The following is a 22,392-nucleotide window of genomic DNA, read 5'->3' on the forward strand; positions in this document are numbered from 1 at the left end:
ATCTCAAACATAAGTTCCTCCTGCCAACCCCCATATGTGAGCCAGAGTGGCTTATTTTTTGTGAAGATATTATGCAAATACTACTTATGCACTTTGCAATTTCAATAGAGTGAAGTGTGTGAAGGGATGGAAATAGCTTCAGTGTGCCCCAACTGAATCCATGAAGATGTTTCTGTTTAAATATCAAATGTTGTTTGGACCCAAGTGTTTTAAAGCAGAGTTAATTCCCTGTGCCCCTTAAGCAAACTACAGCTCTCTATAAGTCTGTAAATTGTTTTATATACACAGCAAGGGAATAATAATCTTGACAGACTGTCCTGGTTGTCTTCATAACATCATTGAGGCAAACACTCCGAGAACACGTACAAGCTGCCTGCAGGGCTGGGGCACAGTTGAATGCCTGCAGAAAAACCATGTTGGAGTACATGCAGGCAGATTGGGAGGACAGGAGAGCGCTCAGAGCATGAAGCCCAGTCCCAGGGGGAGATGTTTCAGCTGATGAGGTGGTAAATGGAGCTCCTGAGGTACCTAGTACGGCACCACAGAGCCCCACTGCAGCACATGATGAACCACATGCCCCCCACCATGTTCTTGTCCCTCCCACTTTGGCACCCCAGAATGTGGGAAAGCGGGGCGAGTGAAGGGCAGTCTTGCATTCTGCTCCCAGGGACACTTCCTCCCCCTGTGATGGCAAAGTGCTACTTGCCCTTCCTTACCCTCTGCAAACTCCCTGCCATGAACTCCTTTACTGTCCCCTGAGTGAAAACAAGAAAGCTCTCGCAACCAGTGTCACTACTGCTTGTGGGGAGGGCGACATTTAGAAGCTTTAAGAACAGCCAGACCAAAGGTCTGTCTAGCCTAGTATCCTATCTTCCAACAAAGGCCAATGCCAGAGGCCCTAAAGAGTGAACAGAACGGGTAGTCCTTTGAGTGATCCCTCTGCTGTCATCCATGTCCAGTGTCTGACAAACAAAAGCTAGGGATGCTATTCCTATCCATCCTGGCTAGTAGCCATCAGCAGACCTAACCTCCCTGAATTTATCTAGTTCTTCTTTGAAGCCTGTTAAAGTGCTGGTCTTCAAAACATCTTCTTCCATGGGCCTACTGTGCACTGTGTGAAGAAAAACTTCCTTTTGTTAGTTTTAAACCTGCTACCCATACATTTCATTTGAGCAAGATCTACACTACGCCATGCTTTCAAAAGACGATCATCCGGAAGGTATCCCCAGAACAGCGCCTTTCAAAAGAGCACATCCCCACGCGCACAAACCGGATCGCTCCTCTGATCCGCTTCTTTAAAAGATCGCGTCCACGTGCGAGCAGTGGACCACTCTTCTGAAAGTGTCTATGCAGCCAGAGATGTGTTTTGAAAGAGGAGAGCAGGAAATGCTGCAGACAGGGCCTCTCCCAAGCATCCATGCCCTGCACAGGCTCAGGGCCACCCAACTTCCACAAGGCACAGCAGATGCCATATAATGGCAGAATGGACCCACAGCAGCGGCTCCGTCTCTGTGAGCTGCCCATCAGTAGGGCCCTAGTCGCCCACCTGGCCATGGTCCTTGTGGCCACAGTATACTTTCTCCCCTCTGGGATACTGGAACCCCTTGACCAGGTACTGCTCCAGGCCCTTCCTCCCCCAAGTGCCCCTGGAGCCACCTGAGCAGCTCCAACTGGTGGAAGTGCCGGGTGCTGGAGGACCTGGGCCAATGTCAGATGGTACCAGAACTTCCAGATGAGCAGGATGGAGTTCCAGGAGCTCTGCTACTGGCTTGTCCCTGCCCTGAGGCACTGGGACACCTGAATGAGGCCCCCCACCCCCGGCTATTGGGAAGTGGGCCACCCTGGATTGCTACTAGTCCATGGGGTACCAATTTGGGGTGGGCAAGGCACCATTGGGGTTATCCTCATGGATGTTCGGCATCCTCCACAAGGAGGAGGGAGGGGGCTCCTAGGCTGTTGAGGGGAACATTGGTAGAGAGGGTGAGGGAAAGAGCATGGCACAGCCCATCATGACATCAAGGCAGTGCCTGTCCTCCATCCCATGCAGGTGGTGAAGGCCATCAAGGCAGTGGTGCTCCAGAGAGCTGTCTGTATAGCAAACCTGGATCTGGGCATCACCAGCTTTGAGGGGGCTTGGGTTCCCAAACTGTTTCAGTGCCCTGGACAGGAGGCACATCCATCTGTGCCCTGGAATGCATGCTGGGACCTACGTCAACCACAAGGACTACCACTGGGTAGTGCTCCAGACTCCCATGGACCTGATGGGGCACTTCCAGGGCATCTAAGTGGACTGGGAAGGCTGGAGCCACAATACCCACGTGTTCCAGAACTCCAGCCTCTGCTGCCATATGGAGGCCAGAACATATGTCCCCTTGTGGGAGCTCCCAGGTCAGGACCTGACCATGCCCCTCTGCATGGTGGTGAACAGTGTACACCTCTGCATCAGCCAGGGCTGCAGGCCTTGCAACAGCCACCCTGACCCCAACCAGTAGGTCTTTAATGCCAGGTTGAACGAAGCCCACCACATGGTGGAGCAGGCCTTTGGGTGCCTGAAGGGACAGTGGTGTCTGTGTGCTCATGTGACTGGAGGTCAGTCTGGATGCTTGCTGTGATGAGTGCCTGCTGTGTACTCCCCAATATCATGGCAGGCAGGGGCGAAGCATTTCCCACCCCAGGGTGGGCAGCTGAGTCCAGCCCTGGCTATGAGCAACTGGCCCGCACTCCAAGCCACCAGGATGGGATCTGCATCAGGGACATCCTCTGGGAAAGCTTCATTCAGGGGCCCAAGGGATTGCCCCCGATACGTACATCCCTCACCACCACCCCCACTTCCCCAAGAAGCGCATGCAACACAGCGGTGATGCAAAAATAAAATTATATTTAGTTCTAAGAACAGTGTCGTGTCCAGCCAGCATACAAAGACTATGCACAGTGGGGAGTGGGGGCAAACTTTGTACATTGGAGGTTGGGCAAGGGGTTACCCTTTTCCAATGCCAATATATTTTTTGAGGTGAGATGACCACATCTGTACACAGCATTCAAGATGTGGGTGAATCATGGATTTCTATAAGAGCAGTAAGACATTCTCTCATTTCTATCCATTGTTTAATGATGCTGAACATTTTATTGGCTTCTGGCTACCGCTGCAAAATTGAGTGGATGTTTTCAGAGAGAAATCCACAATGACTCCAAGTCTACATCATTTTGTATGTATAGCTGGGATTATTTTTGCCACTGTGAATTATTTTGTGTTTATAAACTTTTTAATTTAGTTTGCCATTTTGTTGCCTAATCACTTAATTTTGTGAGATTTTTTTGAAGTTCTTCAGTCTTTATTCTTCACTATTTTGAGTAGTTTAGTATCCTCTGTGAATTTTGCCACCTCAGTTTACCACTTTCTCCAAATATCTATAAATAGGTTGAATAGGATTGGTCCCAGTACAGACCCTTGGACACCACTAGTAACCACTCTCATTGACTGGTTAAAAAGACAGGATACAAAGGGTAGGAATAAAGGAGAGAACATTCCCACTTATCCCATGACAGTTTGTTACTTAAGAGCCTTTAGTTAGGGACTTTTTCAAAGGCTTTCTAGGAATTTGAGTGTACTATATTCACTGGATCCCCCTTGTCCACATGCTTATTGACCCCCTCACAAAGATCTCTAGTAAGGCATGATTTCCCTCTTCAGAAACTATTTTGACTTTTCCCCCAACAAATTATGTTCCTCTGTGTCTGACAATTTTATTCATTACTATAGTTTCAACTAATTTACCCAGTACTGACTTTAGACTTACTGATCTATAATTACTAGGATCACTTATCTAGCCCTTTTTAAATATCAGCGTCTCATTAGCTATCTTCCATTCATTAGGTACAGAAGCTGATTTAAAGGATAAGGACCAACTACAGTTAATAGTTCCACAATTTCACATTTGAGTTCTTTCAGAACTTTTGGGTGAATGCCAACTGGTCCTGGTGACTTGTTACTATTAAGTTTATCAGTTTGTTCCAAACCCTCCTTTAATGACACCTCATTCTTGCAAAATTTCTCATCTTTGTCTTCTAAAAAGAATGCCTCGGGGTCTGGGAATCTCTCTAACATTCTCATCCTTGAAGACTGAAGCAGAGAATTCTGTTCTTCAAACTCCTTTATGGGCTAAATGTTATCATTCAGAGGGCACCTCCTTAAGAGCAACAGACATGACTATCATGTTGCTGTCTCACTATGCATAAAGATGTATTTCAAAGCCTCTCTGACTAGCAGTGCGCCCCACTGTGCTCTTATTGTTCTGGTGTCTGGCTGTTCGTTAATTAGTGGCCAGGTGATCGGCCTCTGCCTTCCGCCATGGCATAAAATTTTCCTGTTGCGCTCACATAAATTGTGATGTATACAGCAGGCTGACATCACAAGGAGAATATTGATTTTGCTGAGGTCTAACCAAGTCAGGAGGCTTCTGAACCTGGCCTCTAAATGGGCAAATGCACATCTACCATTCTGCACTTCTTCAGCCTATTGGTGGAACTGCTCCTTACTGTAGTCCAGGCTGCCTGGGTGGTATATCATGAGCTAAGGGAGAAAAGGGTAAGCTGGATCTCCCCAGGCTTACTATGGGCATCTCGATGTCTCTTCCCAGACCGGAAGATTACTATGGGAAAGTTCCATTCTGCAGCTTTCTGAACAGACCAGAGTTCCTAATGATGTGTGTGTCATGTACCCTTCCCAACCATTCCACACTGATGTGTCTGAAATGACCCTTGTGATCCACCAACACCTGCAACACCGTGCAGAAGTACCCCTTGTGGTTTATGCACTCTGTGGCGAGGTGGTCTCATGCCAAGATAGGGATGTGTGTTGCATCTGTTGCCCCACAAAACTGTCCCATGTCCTGTATATTTCCCAGAGTCACTGTCTTTTGTAGTAGAAGGGTACTGATTGCCTTTGCTACCTGGATGACAGCAGTCCCCACTTAAGATTTGCCCACTGACCAGTAGCTATCTAGCATTGCAAGCTTCCACAGAGCTATTGTCCCATGTTCCTGAACTGTCAAGGTCTCATTTTATTACTGCACTTCAGGGCAAGGGGAAAAACAAGTCACAAAGCTCAGTGAAGAGGCCTTATGCATACAGAAGTTTTTCTAACCACTGCTGATCCTCCCATATCTACCAAACAATGTAATCCCACCAATCTGAGCTTGTTCCACAGCACCAGAACCAGAGCTCTACAGTGCTCAAAACATTGAGTGTGGCCAGCATCTCCCCATTCCTCCTCTCCAGTGTTTCACATATCCGTGTCCTCCTAAGAGTCTTCACCATTCTGAAGGCTGCTTAGGCTTTGCATGTACTGTAACACAATGTGTAAGGTGCTCATAACACTTACCACAAGAGTTTGAATCTGGATGAGCTCCATGCAATGGCCTCTGCCTGGAAAGGAAAAAGGGGTATGAAAAACAACACCTTGCCAAAAGAAAAACAAAAAAAACTTGCAGACACTTGTGTTAGCCAGTGAAGTGCAAATGGCTCAGTGACTCATTGCTATGTGGCTCAATTTCCAGCTGTCCTTTTTATGGCCTTGTTTACTGCATTGAGAAAATGGCACTGCTCTTAAACTTTCCTTGGTGGTAGTGTTGTGACAGCCAGGCTACTTTCATCCAGCTGGGGATGCACTGGAAACATTTCCCTCGATCTTCCTGATCTTTGTATTGGTGGTACACACGCTCACAACTGTGTTAACTTCCTATTATGTTTGCCCTATTGTCAGGGGTCCCATGACTTGTAAAGCATGGGAATGGCTTCTGAAAGATATTTACAACTTTGTCAATTTTTAGTGGGACAGACTCCTTAAGTGTATAGGTGAGACCTGGAATGGAAATTTGCTATTTCCACTTTCACATCAAAGATGACTGCTATATATACAAACAAATCTTTCTGTTGCCTGACACAGAATGCAAGGAAACACAAACACATGTAATAGGTCACATCTAATGATTGAATCTGACCTGGTTGTAGTTTCATTCCTAGTAAGGCTAGTATGAACTCTCTCTCTTTTTACAGGAAGAAGCTTCTTGCATCCACGTGCTAAGATTTGCTAAGATCTTAGTTTTATGGATTTCCACAAGACAATTACACAGCTCAAGCTAAGTTCTCCAAAGCTTTTTCTCAGACCACATTATGCTTAGTGTAAATAAGGATTCTTTGATGGATTGGTATTTAGGAATCTGAAGAGGATATTCCACACAAGCTGAGCATTGTGTCCTAGAGATCTATCTGCTTCAGCAAGTAAAAGAAGGAATAAAGCTTTGGTGCTTTATGATGACTGAAACAAAGTCATCAGTACATGAAGCACAAGAAAGGGAAAAAAAATTCGGGAAGCTTAAACTCAGTGTTCTTCACAGCATGAGCTAGAATTCAGTGCAAGGGTCCTATGCAGCAAAGCATTATGGGTATCACTTCTCAATAGGCACATTTTTTGAAGTTTATTCTAACCTAATTAAGTGTCTATCTTCCCCCTTAGGGCTGGCACTTTTACTAAATGAAATAACAGCTGACTCTCAGTGAGAAGCCTTGTGAAAGGCAAAACATTTGTTAACAGTTGCTATTTTCAGCCTTGCCAGAATAAAAAAAAAAAAAAAAAAAAAGCTTGGTACCTGTAGTGGTTTCTTCTGAGAAGTCAATGTAATTTTGTGCATAAGTTGGGGGTCAGTAAGGGGAGGGGTAATGGGCAGACCTACCCATAAGGCTTGGAATGATTATTTTGAAAGAGACAGACTCCTCTGTTTGGAGACCTGTTGGAGTGTGTGATGATAAATTGCTTCCTTCCAGCAAGAGTCAAGAATCCACATAAATATGGAATGCTTTGGAATGATCAATGTACCGTGGGATACTGCAATGTGGGAATAAGTACAGCTGTAAACAAGAAAGCATGGTGGGGGCAGGGCAGGGAAAGGGTGAGTTCAGACCAAGGCTTACATATGGGAGACAGTAGTTGCAAATAACCGTGAGATTTCAGACTTTGGGAAATTCTATATGAACAGCCTTTATATTGATAAGAGCTAGGCTTTGCACTTAGCTTTTCTATAAGGGTTACTTTTTACACACACAAACCATTCTGAATTGGCTAAGGCTATTGGGAGGGCTGGAGCAGCTGGGCAATCTTCATGCTGTTCACAGCAAACAGCTCCTCTTGCTATTGCAACCCTACTTGATTTAGTGCAATGAAACTCATCAGACAACTCAGGAGCAAATTACCAATCAACATGGCCCTAAAGATACCACATGTGGTAGTGTGAATTGATTGTTTCATTTATTAAATATAGTCCATTCTTTTGGCAAAATGACCAAGAACTTTATCAGCCACAACTGGTTAACAACATAGCAAAAGCATCCTGGTTTGGTTAATAACATAGATTTAGTTAATGATTAAATCACAGTATTTTAGTGGCTGTAAAGAGCTGCAGGAGAGACATTGAAGAGCTACTTATCACTGATTTGGTGGGTAGCATTGGGAAGGTCACTGATGGGGAAAGTAACATCTAATAACGTGTCAGTGATGGGGAAAGGTTTCAACCATTGACATGGTCGCGGTTACTAATTAGGATTTTTGCTAACCTATCATGAGCCACTTAATAATGAATTACAAAAGTTGATATGATCAATCAAGGTTACAGTGACGTCTGTGGGTGATTGGTAGAGTCCTTCTGCTTCAAATTTCAACATGAGAGAGAAGGGGATGGGGTGGATGGCCACATGTTCTCAACACCAGTGGGGAAAGAGGGTGAACTTTTGGTTCTAGATAAACATAAATCAAGATAATTTCAAGAGTGACCCTGATATAAATTTGCTCAAAGCTTTCCTTTAAAAAAGACAGTAGTAAAGGATCAGATTCTGCCACCTTTGCTTCTTTTGGCAGTGCCTTAATCCAGGACTAGTTCCACTGTAACTCAAAAACCTACAGTAGTATTTTGCTCATTCATTCCAAAAAATTGAGCCATCTGTGCATTTATCATCTGGAAACCCTGCTATGAATGGAAAAGATCCGAGAGACACTGTTTAATGGAGTGGAGATAGCTTATGGGAATTAGTTATCTTTTTGTTGCATGGGATCTGAAAGCAGCCTTGCAAAGTCGTCATGACAATGTTCTAGTCTCAATGCTTTATTCTTGATTCCCAGACTGTGGCCATTATAGTCCTTTATTTGAGCTGCAGTGTAGGGAAAGTTGACATCCACCAAACCTGAGTGCCTGAGGACAAAAAGCTTGCTCGTGGAATACTTTTTGGTGGACTTGCATTACATGAAACCACTGAGAATGCATCTACACTGCAGAGCAACAGGTCTTGAAACATGGACCTTGGCTTGTCTGTCTGAGCCCCTTCGCCACCACCCCCTCTCCACCCCCAGGGTTCTGGGATCCTGGACCTGAGACCTGGGTTAATGTGATTTGTGCGTAGATGGAAAGGGAGTGAGCCTGTACTTAGGCTACGGCTCTTACAGTGGCATAGCTGAGCAACTGCTGTAAGGTCCCCTATGCAGCTGCTTTATGCTGGTGGAAGAGTGTTATACTGCTAGCATAACTAGTCCACCCTCAATGAGTTGCTGTAGCTATGTTGGCAGGAGAGGGTCTCCCGCTGACACCAGCACTTTTGTTGGTGGCTCTTAGATTGATCTGGGGGGTTGTATTTTTGTCACACCTGTGATCAAACAAGCTGTGCTCACAAAAGTGCTAGTTTTGACCACACTTTAAGTGCTAAGTGGTGCTGTAGCATTTAAATGTGGACAAGTCCCCAGTGTCCCAGCTAAATCCAAGGTGGAATGGATAGTTTAGCAAAGTAAATTACAAATCTAGCCTCCAAGGCTTTTCTTTTTTTCTTTGTAGTTCCCCTCTCTGAAATTAAATGTTACCATGGTAGGTTTCTGTGGTATTTCCCCCTCTACAGGAATATGATTACATCATGGCTGATTTTACCAAGCAGTTCAGCTACATTCAGCTCTTCGAACAGATTGTGTGCTATTAAGGTATGTCTGCAATGGAAGATGTAAAGCACTGTCGGTGCTCAGTGTTGTACAGAAGGGTCACTACATTCACGAGGGTTTGGTGTTGAGAACCCTCACGAATGGGGAGTTTCCTGAATATGGTGAAGAGGCAGCCACTGGCACTCCCCACCTGGAGCCTCGGGGGTTTGGTGCTCCTGCCCAGAGCCCCAGCAACGTGGCAGCTGCTGCTGCTCCCTGCTTGGAGCGCCGGCGAGGCGGCAGTCACCAACGCTCCCTGCCCCAGTGAAGCACCCACTCATGAATAATTGAATTTATGAGCATTAAGTCTGTGAATGGGGACCTGGCTGTATCTTCACATAGGCAGCTGCCAGCACAATAGGCAGCTATCCCCCAGAACATCTCTTCCTTTTAACACTGAAAATTTCAGTAGATAATCTTTGATCATATCAGTGTTTATAATCAAAGTCTGCCAGGCCCAGTTATCTACTGTTTATTTTAGAGAGTTTGCCTGTTTGATCAAGAACTCCTCCTAAACAGTAAGAGTAGGACCACCAAATTTGGTATGCAGCTTTTTCTTCTAACTGAAAACAAGGTCAAGATTTGGTTATGCCAGGAAAACAGGATGTGCCTGGAATGGGATTGCTTCTCAGAAAACCAACCAGAGAAGAAAATCGCCAAATCAAGTACAGTCCTTGGAGCTGACATAACCAAGCAGATGTTGAAAGAGACTGAACCGTGATGAGCCAAAAAAGTAGGATGGACCTGAAATAGGCTTGCATCTCAATAAACCTTATAGAGACAGAATAAAAACAGACCTGTGGAGTAGAGTGTATTTTGGCACAGCTAAATCAATGCTTAAGGTTTGAAAACTAGAAGGAAATGTCACTGGAAACAAAGTTGCTTATGGCCCTTCTTTTGTTAAAACATAGCAAATGGAATGAGTTTAGAGGGATGAAGAAAAAATATATTTGGAATTCCTGTTTAAAAATGTACTAAACTTTAAACAGAAAAATTAATCCCCTTTTAAGATATCTGAAATAATTCATAAAAATAACATTTTTTTGAAAAATATAATCATTTAAAGCATAAACAATTTCCTTTTTAACCCAGAACAAAAATTAAGGACCTGGCCATGAGAGAATCAGCTAGCTACCTATAAAGTGCCACACATCCTGATGCTGGCCCAAGCAACCTCCTCTTCCTGTACCATACTGACACAGCTGTAGTCAGATGGACCCCAACCCAGCTGAATCATGCAGGCCACTTCATTCTATTAGCAACAGCTGCTGTAATTGGCTTACACAGAAAAAGAACACACTGTTCTAATAATGCTTAGCTGCTCTTAAAGAACTAAGGCTGTGTTGGCACTAGCCAAAAACTTTGAAATGGCCATTTCGAAGTTTACTAATGAAGTGCTGAAATACATATTCAGCGCCTCATTAGCATGTGGGCAGCCGCAGCACTTTGAAATTGATGCGGCTCGCCCAGACGGGGCTCCTTTTTGAAAGGACCCCAGCCACTTTGAAGTCCCCAATATGTATTTCAGCACTTCATTAGTAAACTTCGAAAAATGGCCATTTCAAAGTTTTTGGCTAGTGTAGACGTAGCCTAAGTGTTCTTCACTCACTTTTTCTCCTGTTTACTACCCCATCGTCATAATACCCAGTCCCCTAGCTCTATACCACCATCTTCCCTTGATTATTCCACTGGAAGCTGCACAAATGTTCAGTGTAGGGTGTTCAAAAGCATAGGTACACTCCTGTAACTAGCTATAGCTTCTTGAGAAATTATTCTGTTTTTTTTTTTTAAGTTTTCAAAACTTGCCACTTGTCTTTTCTGCAAACTCAAATGAGAAGCAGGAAGCAATTTCTGGGGGTAGGTCTAAACAAAGTTTATTTTGAAATAAGTTGTTTTGAAGTAACAGCAGTAACTATCCTAGTATCTACACAACACAACTGCTATTTCAAAATAAGTTCAGAACAGCAGTTGTCTTATTTCAAAATAGGTAAACCTCATTCTGTCCATGTCTACACGCCAGCTGCTCCGTCGATGGAACAAACCCCTTTGTCGACAGAGAGCGCCCTGCAACCCACAAGGCATGCCTGCCCATGCCAAGGCTTGCCTACCTCCTGGATGAAAAGCAAAGTTGTTACAGGGCTCGTTGCTGTTTGAGAGACCAGTGGTTTTTTCTAAACTGCTGTCTCTTACCTGACACCCACACCTCCTTGACCCTTCCCAACACTGACCATGGCACAGCAGCCCCCAGGCATGCCCAGGACTACAGACCAGCTCCTGAAGGACCTGCCACCAGCTATCGTCAGTCTCCATGACCACATCTAGGGACCAAACCCTCAGAGGCGGCAGCCTACAGATCAGGTCCGTGACATCATCATGCCCCTCGGGTACCTGGGTGGATCTGGTGGCACCCCATGAGCACTGAGTGGTGGAACCAGGTCGTCATGCAGCAGTGGGGTGATGAGCAATGGACACTGAACTTCAGGATGTGCAAGGACACAGTCCTGCAACTGTGCACCTGGCTCGTCCCCACCCTTCTCTGCTGTGATGCCAACATGGGGACCGCCATCCCTGTGGTGAAGAGGGTTGCAATCACCCTCTGGAAGCTGGCCAACCCCAACAGCTACCACTCCGTGGATCACCAATTCGGCTGTGGGAGGTCCGCCATTGGAGCTGTCTTGATGCAGGTAAGGGAACCAGCCAGCTGCTGGCTGAGCACAGTGGGAGGGGGAAGGAGGGGGAGGGGCATACAGAAGGGGGAGGGGGGATTGGAGGGACAGTTATGTAGGGTCTGCTACAGCCCAGGGGCCCAGTACCACCCCAACCTTCATGGCTGTCTCTGTTCTCTTCCCCCTGTCCTCCCCCCCCACAGGTGGTGTGAGCCATCAACATCGTCCTGCTGCAGAGGCTGGTGTGGATCAGTGATGTGGCCACCCTCATTGCCAGCTTTGCCCACACTGCCTTCCCCAACTGCTCAGGGGCGCTGGATGGGACCCATGTACCAGTCCAGGCCCCAGAATACCGTACAGAAAGCCACATCAATCAGAAGGGCTGCCACTCTGTGGTGCTGCAGGCCCTAGTGGATCACCAGGGGCAATTCCTAGATGTGTACAGCGGGTGGTTGGGCCACAGCCATGGTACGCGGGTGTTCCACAACTCCAGCAGGTTCAGGTGGATGGCGGTGGGCACGTGTCCCCTCCCTCCATCGGGAGCTGGCTTTGGGGAACATGCACATGCCTCTCTGTCGCATGATGGATGCAGCCTACCTGCTCCTGCCATGGCTCATAAGGCCCTACACTGGGTACCTGGACTCTAGCCAAGACAAATTCAATGCCCATCTGTCACAGGCCCAGAACCTCATTGATCTTGCCTGCAGGCAACTGAAAGGGAATTTCAGGTGCCTCCTAAATCGGCTGGATATGGGGGAGCAAAACATCCCCTGGGTCATGGCCATCTGTTGTGCCCTCCATAACCTGATGGAGAGGACAGAGGAAGACTTCCTCCAGGGGTGGGGGTGCCCCTATGAACAGCTGGGTGCTGTACCTAGTCACCAGGCGCATGCTGATGGGGTCCACATCTGAGAGGCCATGCAGGAGCAGCTCACCCAGCACCCCCTATGACCCCCCTCGCAAGGGTTGCTTCTGGGAGCTGCCCCATGACTGCGGCCCTTCCACCTCCCCCAGTTACCCCTACCATCTCCCCCCATCACTCTCCAACCCATGCCCAAAAGGAAGGACGTGGGCACAGACTGTGGAGAACAAACTTCACCAAGGAAAGCTGAACTTTTCACAAACAATATGGAAATGTGAACTAACCAAAGCAATGACATGCACAAAAATAAAGCACCATGTACTACCTACTGACATGTCAACTACTTACATTACTGGGGGAGGGACGGTGGAATGGGGGCAGCTGAACTGGCTGGGGACTCTATTCTAGGGAGGTGGTGGATAGCCTCCAGCCACAGCTGCCCCATCCACTCCGGTCTGGTGTCTGCCCCAGGACCATGTGGGAGGTGGGAGCATGGGGAGTTATGGCTGGGGAAGAGGGGCACCTGCAGGGTAGGGTTCAGCACCCAGGCTGGGGAGCCCCAGGGCTGCCTGTGGGCATGGAGGATCCCAAATGCCCAATGCAGGGCCTGGCCCAGCACCTGGGCTAGGGGCATGAGGTAGGACAATGGGTAGTAGCCAGGGGGTGTCAGTGGCAGGGGAGAGGGAGCTTCAGTGTGCCATATGCTGGGCCAGCTAGATTGGGACCAGATCCAGGGTGCAGTGCCACACCCAGCAGTGGGGTGTGTGTGTGTGGCAGGCCCATTGCCCCTGTTGCTGGTGTGCTCCTAGGCATGGCAGGGTCAGGTGGCTTCCCATCTGCACTGGAGCCCTGGGAGTTGGCCACGGGCCACCCATGGAATCCGTGTAGGATGCTCTGATGGGTACATGGCACATGTGCCTGGCACAAACTGCCTGTTCCTGGTGGGACTGTCCTATCGGGGCCTGTGGCATGCCCTGTCTCCTCCCCACTCCCAACCGGGTGTACGCTCCCCTGTGGGGAACTCACCAGAGGGTAATGTACAGATTCAGGGATGCCCATGCTGACGCCGAGGGAATGGAGGACAGAGCAATGGTGACTGTGCCCTGGCTGGTGTTGGGGTCAGAGGATGGTTTGTTCTAGGGATCTGGGAAGGATCCTGGGTCGGTGGTGCTGGTGTCAGTGTGAGGGACCTCCTTGCCAGTATCCACCGTCTCCAGTCCCAGGGCCCTGTCATCTCCCCCCAGCATGCCCTGTAGGGCTGCATACTGGGGGACAGAAGGGCACCCTGCGCCCAAGTAGTGCCAGGTGTCCCTGGCCTGCGTGTATGTCTGACGCAGCTCCTTCACCTTTGCACACACCTATTGCAGGGTGCATGCAGGGTGGCAGCGCTGCTTCAGGGCTTTTGCCAGGTGGCCATAGCTGGGGGTGTTGTGCCGTTTTGCACTGGGGTCCAGCAGGAGGGGCTCATCAGCCCAGTCCCTGACCTCATTGTTGGATGGTGACCGGGCAAGCCTGCAAACATCCCCCTCCCCCTCACCCCCCGCCGTGGGCTCCTGGAATGGCTCCTGGGGAGAGGCCACGGTGATCCTGGGCTGCCTCTGCCACTTTACAACATCTGGGATGTGGCTGCTGGGTGTGTGCCTGGGCATGTGCCGCCAGCCTGTGGGCATGCCCCCAGCTTCCTGCTCTGGGCTTCCTGGATCCCTGCTCCTTTAAGGGAGGGTGGAAGCAGTAACCATAGACACCTGCTGGCTGTGGAAGGGGCCTCTCCCGGCTCTGGCAGCTAGCTGCCATGCAGGACCTGCTTTGTCGACAGAACTGTCTACATGGGCACTCTGCCGACAAAACACGTTAGGCCGTGGTAGGATAGTTGAACAGGGAGAGAGATAATGCTACCGGTAGAACAGCTGACTTTTGTTGACAAACTCTCAACAGTGCTGTAACTGTGTAGACGCTCTGAGTTTTGTTGCCAGAAGCCCTGTCGTGTTGCCAGAAGCTGCCTGTGTAGACATGGCCTGTGTGTGTAGATGCTGTATTTCAAAATGGATAAGTGCTTTTTCTAAATGCATTTTTGTGAAAGCTGTGTCGTTTTGAAATAAGCTATTCTGGAACAGCTAATTTTGAAATAAGGCTGCTGTGTGGACATACCCTGGAACTGTTGAGGAAAAACTTGAAAAGACCCAGTTGGGGGGGGGAGGAGAACCCCCCCCCCCCAAAAAAAACAAAAAACCTAGTACTGCAGTTGTCTTGGATAGCCTCATAATTTCGAGTGCCCTAAGATGTGCAGCTCCTACAGGGCCCTTTAAAGTCTGGAACTTCTCTTCCAGTGTTACAGGAAGTTTTGTGGGGAGGTGAACGGCAGCATTCCCTGTCAGCTGTGTGGTTGTGTGGCCACTCAGGAGAGATTCAAGTGCCCCCAGCTGATTCGTTGACCACCCACGGTTAGGGTTTGTGTTTCTCCGGGTGGTGCACACCTGCATATGTCTCAGTGCTCATAAGAATTATTCCTCACATGGCTGGAAAAAGATGAGGGCACACTGGTGAACAGTTATAAATATATCCAGGTAAGGAACTATGTGTTCTGTTGTATTTTTGGGGGTGGCTTAGTGTGCCATCCTCTGAGCCCCAATTAGTGGAGATGAGATCTTGTTGCCCATTTCACTCACCTCTCCTCCTCCTGTCAATTAAACAGAATGTGAGGGTTTGGCCATGGATTTGCTACTGTGAAGCCCATGAATACGTAAGTCTGGCCCCAATAACCCAGTCATGAGACTTATGTTTTCAAGGAACAAAATAAAGCATAATCAATGAAGGTTGCACAGAAAAGGAACCTCAAGCAATTCCCTACTCTCCCAATTAAGGATTAGGAATCCTGGTGTTTGTCTTTGCAGTTTGACTTGTGATGTTCATATGATCATGACAAGGAGAGTTCCTAGTATTATAAAACTCTACCAACACTTCAAAAATTATATCTATTTCTCAATTGTAAGTAAATTTGGCAAGGAGCTTTGTCTTCATAAGAGCCAGGCTTCTGGATCCACATTATTCTCCCTCCTTGGTGACTGTGAGAGACAGTTTCTCATAGGCCGGGTCTACACGTGAAAATTAGATGAGTTTAATTGTCAGTCAAGAGTGTGAAAAATCCACACACTTGAGCAGCATAGTTAAGCTGACAAAAATCCTGTGTAGACACCACCAACTAGCCAGATGAATTCTTGTTGACCTACTATTACCTGCCCAACAGAATACCTCCCATCAGTATAGTTAGTGTCCACACAAAAGTGCTACAGTAGTGTAGCTGCAGTGGCTTAGTTGTGACCCTTTAGAATTTTAAGTATAGACGAGCTCTGAGAAAAGTCAGCCGTGGGCCTTAAAGTATAGCTGCTATACTGGGCAAGAGTCTGCATGAATTCAGGAGCTTGTGGACACAGATGGCATTCTTATTCATATGCCTGTGCTTCTCTAGAACATATTGAGCTATTTTTAGGAGTGAAGTCCATTTTCCAAAGCCTTGTTTGGAGACCCTCAAGTGAATGATTTATGATGCTATGCGTTATTACTATTAGCTAATCATTATTAGATTACATGTAAATTCCAATATACCCATATTAGTATTACATAGAATTAATTCTGTTTACTTTGGAGATATGAGATTCAGAGCAACTAAGGATTTAAGCGACTGCTTGTTTCATTTTGCAGTGTTTTGTGGCGTTTTTTTAATTCACTTTCTGTTCCTGGAGTTCATGGATAGGCCACTGCAGTATGTTTTGTTCACATGGCCTTTGCACTGCAAGACATACTGTATTTATTGCTGACTGCTTGTGTGTTTCCTAACTGGTCTCCTTTTGAAATTGAGGTAATTTCATATATGGTTACTGATAAATATTTCATATTTGGCTACTGTAAATATTTATGTCTGAGGGCCTGCTGGGTATATAGGAAACATGAACCATTGGCCATACCCTGTGGCTCACATTGCTCTCTCCCAGAGACCCCACGCCCCAACAAATGAGGTCTTAGCAGCCACACCTCAAGGGTGGACATAGAGCCAGCTTGCATTTAGTGCAGTAGCTATTTCATAATTGTAATTATGCTAAATGGCACAAAGGCACTTTTAGTGCAGAACAAGGCTACATCTACTCTATAGTGGGGCATCGATGTGCTAAGATTAATCCACTGGTGGTTGATTTAGTAGAGCTAGTGAAGAAGACCTTACTCGAACCCTGAGGACGAGTAAGTTGACAAGGAAAATTTGTCCAGTCAATCCCCCACATGTAGCTCCCACAGTAATTTGACTTAAGATATGCAGTTCCAGCTACATAAATAATATAGCCCAAGTTGATGTATCTTAAGTCAGCTTTCTGCAGTTCAGTAGACTTAAGCAGAGTGCCCACACGAGGTGCTTGGGAGGAAGACCTGTTCCACAATAGCTCTTAAGAAATGCTTCCGATGTAGGCCAGAACTTAGTTACGTATGTGGAGATGGACAGGACAGGAAGAAGTTTTGTAAAGGGAGATGATCGGTGTTAAAGGGTTGGGGGCACCCTCTCACTTCCCACAACTTCTCCCTCACCTTTTTATTTTCCTTCACAAATATGTCAACTATATTCTCTAACCTTGTTCAAAAATGATTATTCATAAGCATCAAAAATCTTTGTAAAATTTTGCCTGATGAGCAACAGTTTTGGGAATGTCTGCCGGGCTCAAAACAAAAACTTGGAATGGAAGCGTTTAGGTGGGTTTACTTATAGCTGCCATTAATGCGCCAATATGACACATTAGATTGGCTTTGTGGGAATTTGGAAACTTTCAGAAGGTTCAAAAGATTTCTTTTCTTTCAAATTTGCACTCACTGCCCTAATCTTCTGAAGAAATGGAATGGCTGAATAGTTTCCCAACACTCATAATCTAGGAGCAATCCATGTCTTGATTGTGTTATTGATGTTTTGGCAGACTGCTGTGTGCCTGATTGCAGTGCATCTATGAGTGCTTGATTTCTTTTTTAAAGTTGTAGCATCTAAATAACTTCTCCATTCATTAAACATGCTGGTTCATCAAGAAATTCGCTGGCCTACGAAAATCCATTTTAAAAGGGTGGAAAATGATTTACTTGAGGTGAAGCTACTGGAAAGTGTAAATAATAAATGAGATCAACTTTTCTCAAGTGTTCCTCAAGAGCCAAAATTGTAGTGGTACTGTGAAAGTTAGTGTTAAGACTGCAGACACTTGCTTATGCAAACTTCAAAGAGTTGGCTTGACCCTTTTTTAATTTTTTTTTAAAATGGTTGTCATGATGGTGCAGTGGTGGTGGTAGTTCTCACTCCCACAGTGAACACTGCTAAAGGAGGAAAGTACCAAAAACATGGAAAAAAAAAAAACCTTTTCCAACTGAATGATATTCTAAATGTTGACCAAAGTAGAATACCTCCATTCCATTTGTGCATTTGAATTTCTGCATTAAAACACATTCAAGAAGTTCTCCAAAACTTGGACTGGACTCTTAGATTGGTGTAACAGAACTCAAGCTGGAGTAATTCCTCTGAATTAAATGGAATACTCCAAAATTGTACCAGTGTGAATGAGAGGGGATCTGAAATATCATTCATGACTCTTGTAGCCAGTTCAGGCTCCCAGAAGGGTGCCGCCTCTTCTGGGTCAGCAGGTGGCCATCCTGCCCCAGTGCCACGAGTACCCAACAACCCCCAAGTCACTCCTTTGGGGGGTTCCTACCTTGCTTCAGGTGGGTGAGAGGCAACAGTTCAAAGCCCCCTGCCTTACTTCAGGCAGGTGCTGGGGAAAATTAGCTCTCATCAGGACCTCACCCAAGGGCCAGGCAACAGCAGGCCCACAGTCTTAGAAGGCCCCTGGCCCTCGCTGGAGGAGGGGGCAACAAACCTACAGTTCATAGAAAGCCCCTAACCCAAGCTCAGGTCAGAGCAACAAACACAGGCTTTAGGTGGCCTCTGGCCCTATCCCAAGGCAGGGTGGCACCCATCCAAAAGAGCCGAAGCCCTGAAGCAAGGTGGGGCAATGAACAAATAGTTCAGGGGTCCCTCCCCCCAGCCCTAGCTCAGGGTGGGGCAGCATCAAGTTATCTCCTTTCCCAGAAGAGCCCCAGCTCATGGCAGGGCAACCAACATGGGCACAAACACTTTACCTGTACTGGTGGAGGGGGGAGATTGCTACCTGGCAAATAGGTGGTGGGAATGCAGGCCAACCCACTCCACCACAAACTGGCCCACAGGCTCTGGTTGCAGCAGCACAGCCTGCTGCACAGGTCAGCAGGGACTCCAGAGTGCAGCATGCTGACCTGAGGTCCTGTAATGGTCCTCTTACACCTTGGGCCACTCCTGGTCAATCCTCCCCACCCAGCCATACCCACAGTCTCTTCCAACATCTCAGGGCTCACAGGGTTTCAGATCTGGCTTGGGTCCAGGTGGCCCAGGTCCAGGCCTATGCAGCCTATTGATTCCACTGCCTTGGGGTGCAGGCTAAGGTGGATATGCTGGTTGGTCCTTAAGGTTTAGATGGTCTTCTTCAGGCAGGTTGTGCTGGGGTCTGTAGGGTTTCAGGACCAGCAGGGGCCTAGGCAGCCCAATCCAGATCTCAGCCTCCCAGGCTGGGAGCCCAGAACCATCCTCTGGCTCCTTCAGCAGCTCAGCACAGACTGAGTCCAGAGCCATCCTCTGGTTCCTCCAGAGACTCAGTCCTAACTGAGTCCTCAGCCCTGGGGTTTTTATAGCCCTGGTCCCACCTCCTGGCTTCCAGTCAGGTGACTGGGAAGGGCCAGGCTCTAGGCAAAATGGATCCTGGAAGGGTTCCTCCTCTTTTTGGTAGTGAGGTGGCTACTCCACGCCCCCCCCCCGCCCATAATCTGCAATCATCTATTTTTGCAATCTAGATTTAACATTGATTCCACAGGTTAACTGAAGGTAGAATAGACTTACGTTGCCTTCTACATACACTGACAATATAAGATTTGTTTGCTGAATCAGGCATTGGTTTCACTGCCTCAAAATGAAGGCGTGCAGTAACTGTCAAGGATCAGCAGCTGTAAAGTGTTTTAATTAATGGAATCAGAACACTAACTAATGTGGGTGAAAGATAAAACTGTTTTGGGTTAGGTGACTGAGAGTGCTGCGTATATTTTTAAAAGAAGGGGAGACATTCACAGCCATTGACGTCTACTGTGGCTGAGAAAGAAGTAAATGCAATGTTCTTCCAGTACCAGAACATATTTCATAGTTGAAAGGCTGTGAGCCTCTCCATGCTACCCCATTAATAATTTGTCTCTCTTTCCTGAAACTTGCTGATACCCTGGAGATAGTCTGGCTTTTCTCCTGTGACCACTGAGAATAGCAACTGAATCACTGTCAGCAACATGAATTCTTTAGGAGGGGATTTGTACTTTGTTTCATAGTTGTATTCAGCTTCACTGAGAACCATCTTGTGACCTTGTGCAGTCATTTGATTTGAAAGCTTGCGTGTGACATAATTCTGGTCTGTCAGGTAAATAGGGTAATTGGCTCATCAGCTGTATCACCCTGCTCTAAGCAAAGTGCGACCAGTCCCTGATTTAGGAGGTGGCAACCACCTGGCGTAGCAGGTTCAGGGTGCTGCTTTTATTAGCAACAAAGGAGAAAATGGAATGTTGGAAGTAATACTCATTTCAGGTGTCCTGTATGTGAATTAATTTTTTTCACGAACCTTCTAGAATGTTCTAAGTCTTTGTAGAATCTCGTAGAACCTTCTAGAATGCTGTCAGCCATTCCCAGAAGATATGTAAGGAGCGGGGAGTCACCAGTCAGTCAGTGAGATAAAAATTTGAACTGAAACAAAGAGTGCTCAGCTGCAATATTTATCATTTTCCATGAGGGGATGAATTATGCATGCAAATTCCACAGCAAAGTTGTGAAATAGGCTACAAATGCAATAAAAAATAAGGTATTAGAAAGTTTTAAGTGTGTGCACAGAAGATGCTCCTTGTCTGAGATGCTGCTTGGTGTAGGGCCAGTTTTGAGTGTGAGTGTTCCTATTTACCTGCTGTATGGGCCATTCTTTTAAAAAAACAACTGGATAAATAATTCATTTCCAAGAACATGGGAAAGGAGCACGTTATTTACAAAGTATATAACCATGGCATGTGATTTAACTCATTAACTGGACAACATATCACTCTTTATTTAGACAGTTTACAGGCTATGATGTTTCATATGGGATCTGTCATCTACACATGCTGACAATACAGCTTAATTGCCATTTCATGCCCATACAAACAAGTGCCAAACAGTTGGTCTGTAATTATGTCCATATGTTTTATGTTGTATCATATCACATGCCAGTCCATACAACTGTTTCCAATCTGAATGTGAGACTTCCTTGGAAATTTTTGCAACAAAACCCTGTTGTTTAAATATTGTAAAAGTAGTTAGGTCTTAGTTAATACCCCAAAGCAATGAAAATCATATTGGGAATTCTGAAAAGGTGGTGTGTTTTGATTTACCAGCAAAATTTGACCAACTTTAGACCCACAATAACATAAAGGGATCCTAGTAATTAAACTAACAATGGATCCCAATGGTTCCTTGTGACTCTACGAATTATCATCTTGTCTGACCTACTGTATAGCACAGGCCAGAGAACTTCCCCACAATCATTCCTAAAGCAGACCTTTTAGAAAAGCAGCTAATCTTGTTTTTAAAAATGTCAGTGATTGTGAATCCATCATGATCCTTGATAAATTATTCCAATAGCTAATTATTCTCACTGTTAAAAGTGTGAACCTTTTTTCTACTCTGCATTTGTCTGGATTCAACTTCCAGTCATTGGATTATGTCATACCTTTTCCTGCTAGATTGGAGAGCTCATTCTTAAATATTTGTTTCTCATGGAGTTGCTTACAGGCTGTGATCAAATCAGTTCTGCATTGTGGGGAAGAGGCGGGGAAGGATATATACCAAACTGCGCGGTCATAGTGGGACTTCCAGGACACAAAGTACCTAAAGGAGGTGTAATGATTCCTGGGCAATGCAGCCATTGTACCACCCTGAAGGAGAGTGACAGGCATCTCATCTCTTGTGGCTACTATCTTCCTCCCCATTTGGCATCCCCACACAAATATATTCTAGCCCTTTAGTTGACAGTTATTCACAAGACCAAAGCTACAGGAGTAGATGGCCGTTCCCCTGTCTTTCCTTGTCCAGAGCTAAGAATTTTCCTCCTTAGCCCATAAAAGTGGAGATGATGACTAGCCCATTAGTGTGTAGTCGCTCTGGTGACTCTCAGGGTAGCATTACAACTGTAGGTTTATAGTGCTAAGAGTGTTGCAGAGGATTCTTTCAAAGGCAGCAATCTGGCAGATTATAGGAGTTGACGTGAAGAGGAAGCTTTTGTATATAATGGACAATAATTGTTCCAGGATACTGAAGGAAAAGCAGTATGTTACCACGAGACAGGGCCAGCTGCCTGCTGGGACAAATGACTTGAAGTGACACACAAACATGTAGACAGCTTTTGAAAATGGAATGAAGTAGCAGAGGACATGGTGCTTTACAAATTCCCAGACCACTTATGGGGCCTGTTTTCCCCTGGAGATGTGCACGTAACTAATTTGGCTTACAGGAAGCTATATGCACATCTGGAGAATAAGTGCCAAAAATACTGCTGATGTTCTTGAGCAACTGACAGGGAGATTGGGCTGTTGGGGGTAAAGAGCAGGTCATCTCACAGGCAGATTTACAGCAATTTCTACATCTGTTAAGTTGGTAGGAAATAAACAGTTTCCCTGCTCCTTTTCTCATCTTTAAATTTGTTCTGCTTTTCTACATTTTTCTGGGAGTGGGGATAAAGGGTGTT

General features: G+C 46.3%; 1 long non-coding RNA gene across 2 annotated transcripts in view; it reads left to right on the forward strand.

Annotated features, from left to right (window-relative positions):
- The window catches only part of LOC142010342 (uncharacterized), a 206,402-nt gene that overhangs the window by 60,312 nt on the left and 123,698 nt on the right, over nt 1–22,392 (forward strand). Inside the window, exon 3 of one of the 2 annotated variants that reach the window (XR_012644773.1) lies at nt 6,055–6,451. The exons of the other annotated variant lie outside the window; for it this stretch is intronic. This is a non-coding gene — a long non-coding RNA (uncharacterized LOC142010342). Of the gene's footprint in view, nt 1–6,054; nt 6,452–22,392 lie in introns of those variants that run through there. 2 annotated transcript variants of the gene reach the window in all.

The sequence above is a fragment of the Carettochelys insculpta genome, chromosome 3 (genome assembly GCF_033958435.1).
Source record: "Carettochelys insculpta isolate YL-2023 chromosome 3, ASM3395843v1, whole genome shotgun sequence".
Lineage (NCBI taxonomy): Eukaryota > Metazoa > Chordata > Testudines > Carettochelyidae > Carettochelys > Carettochelys insculpta.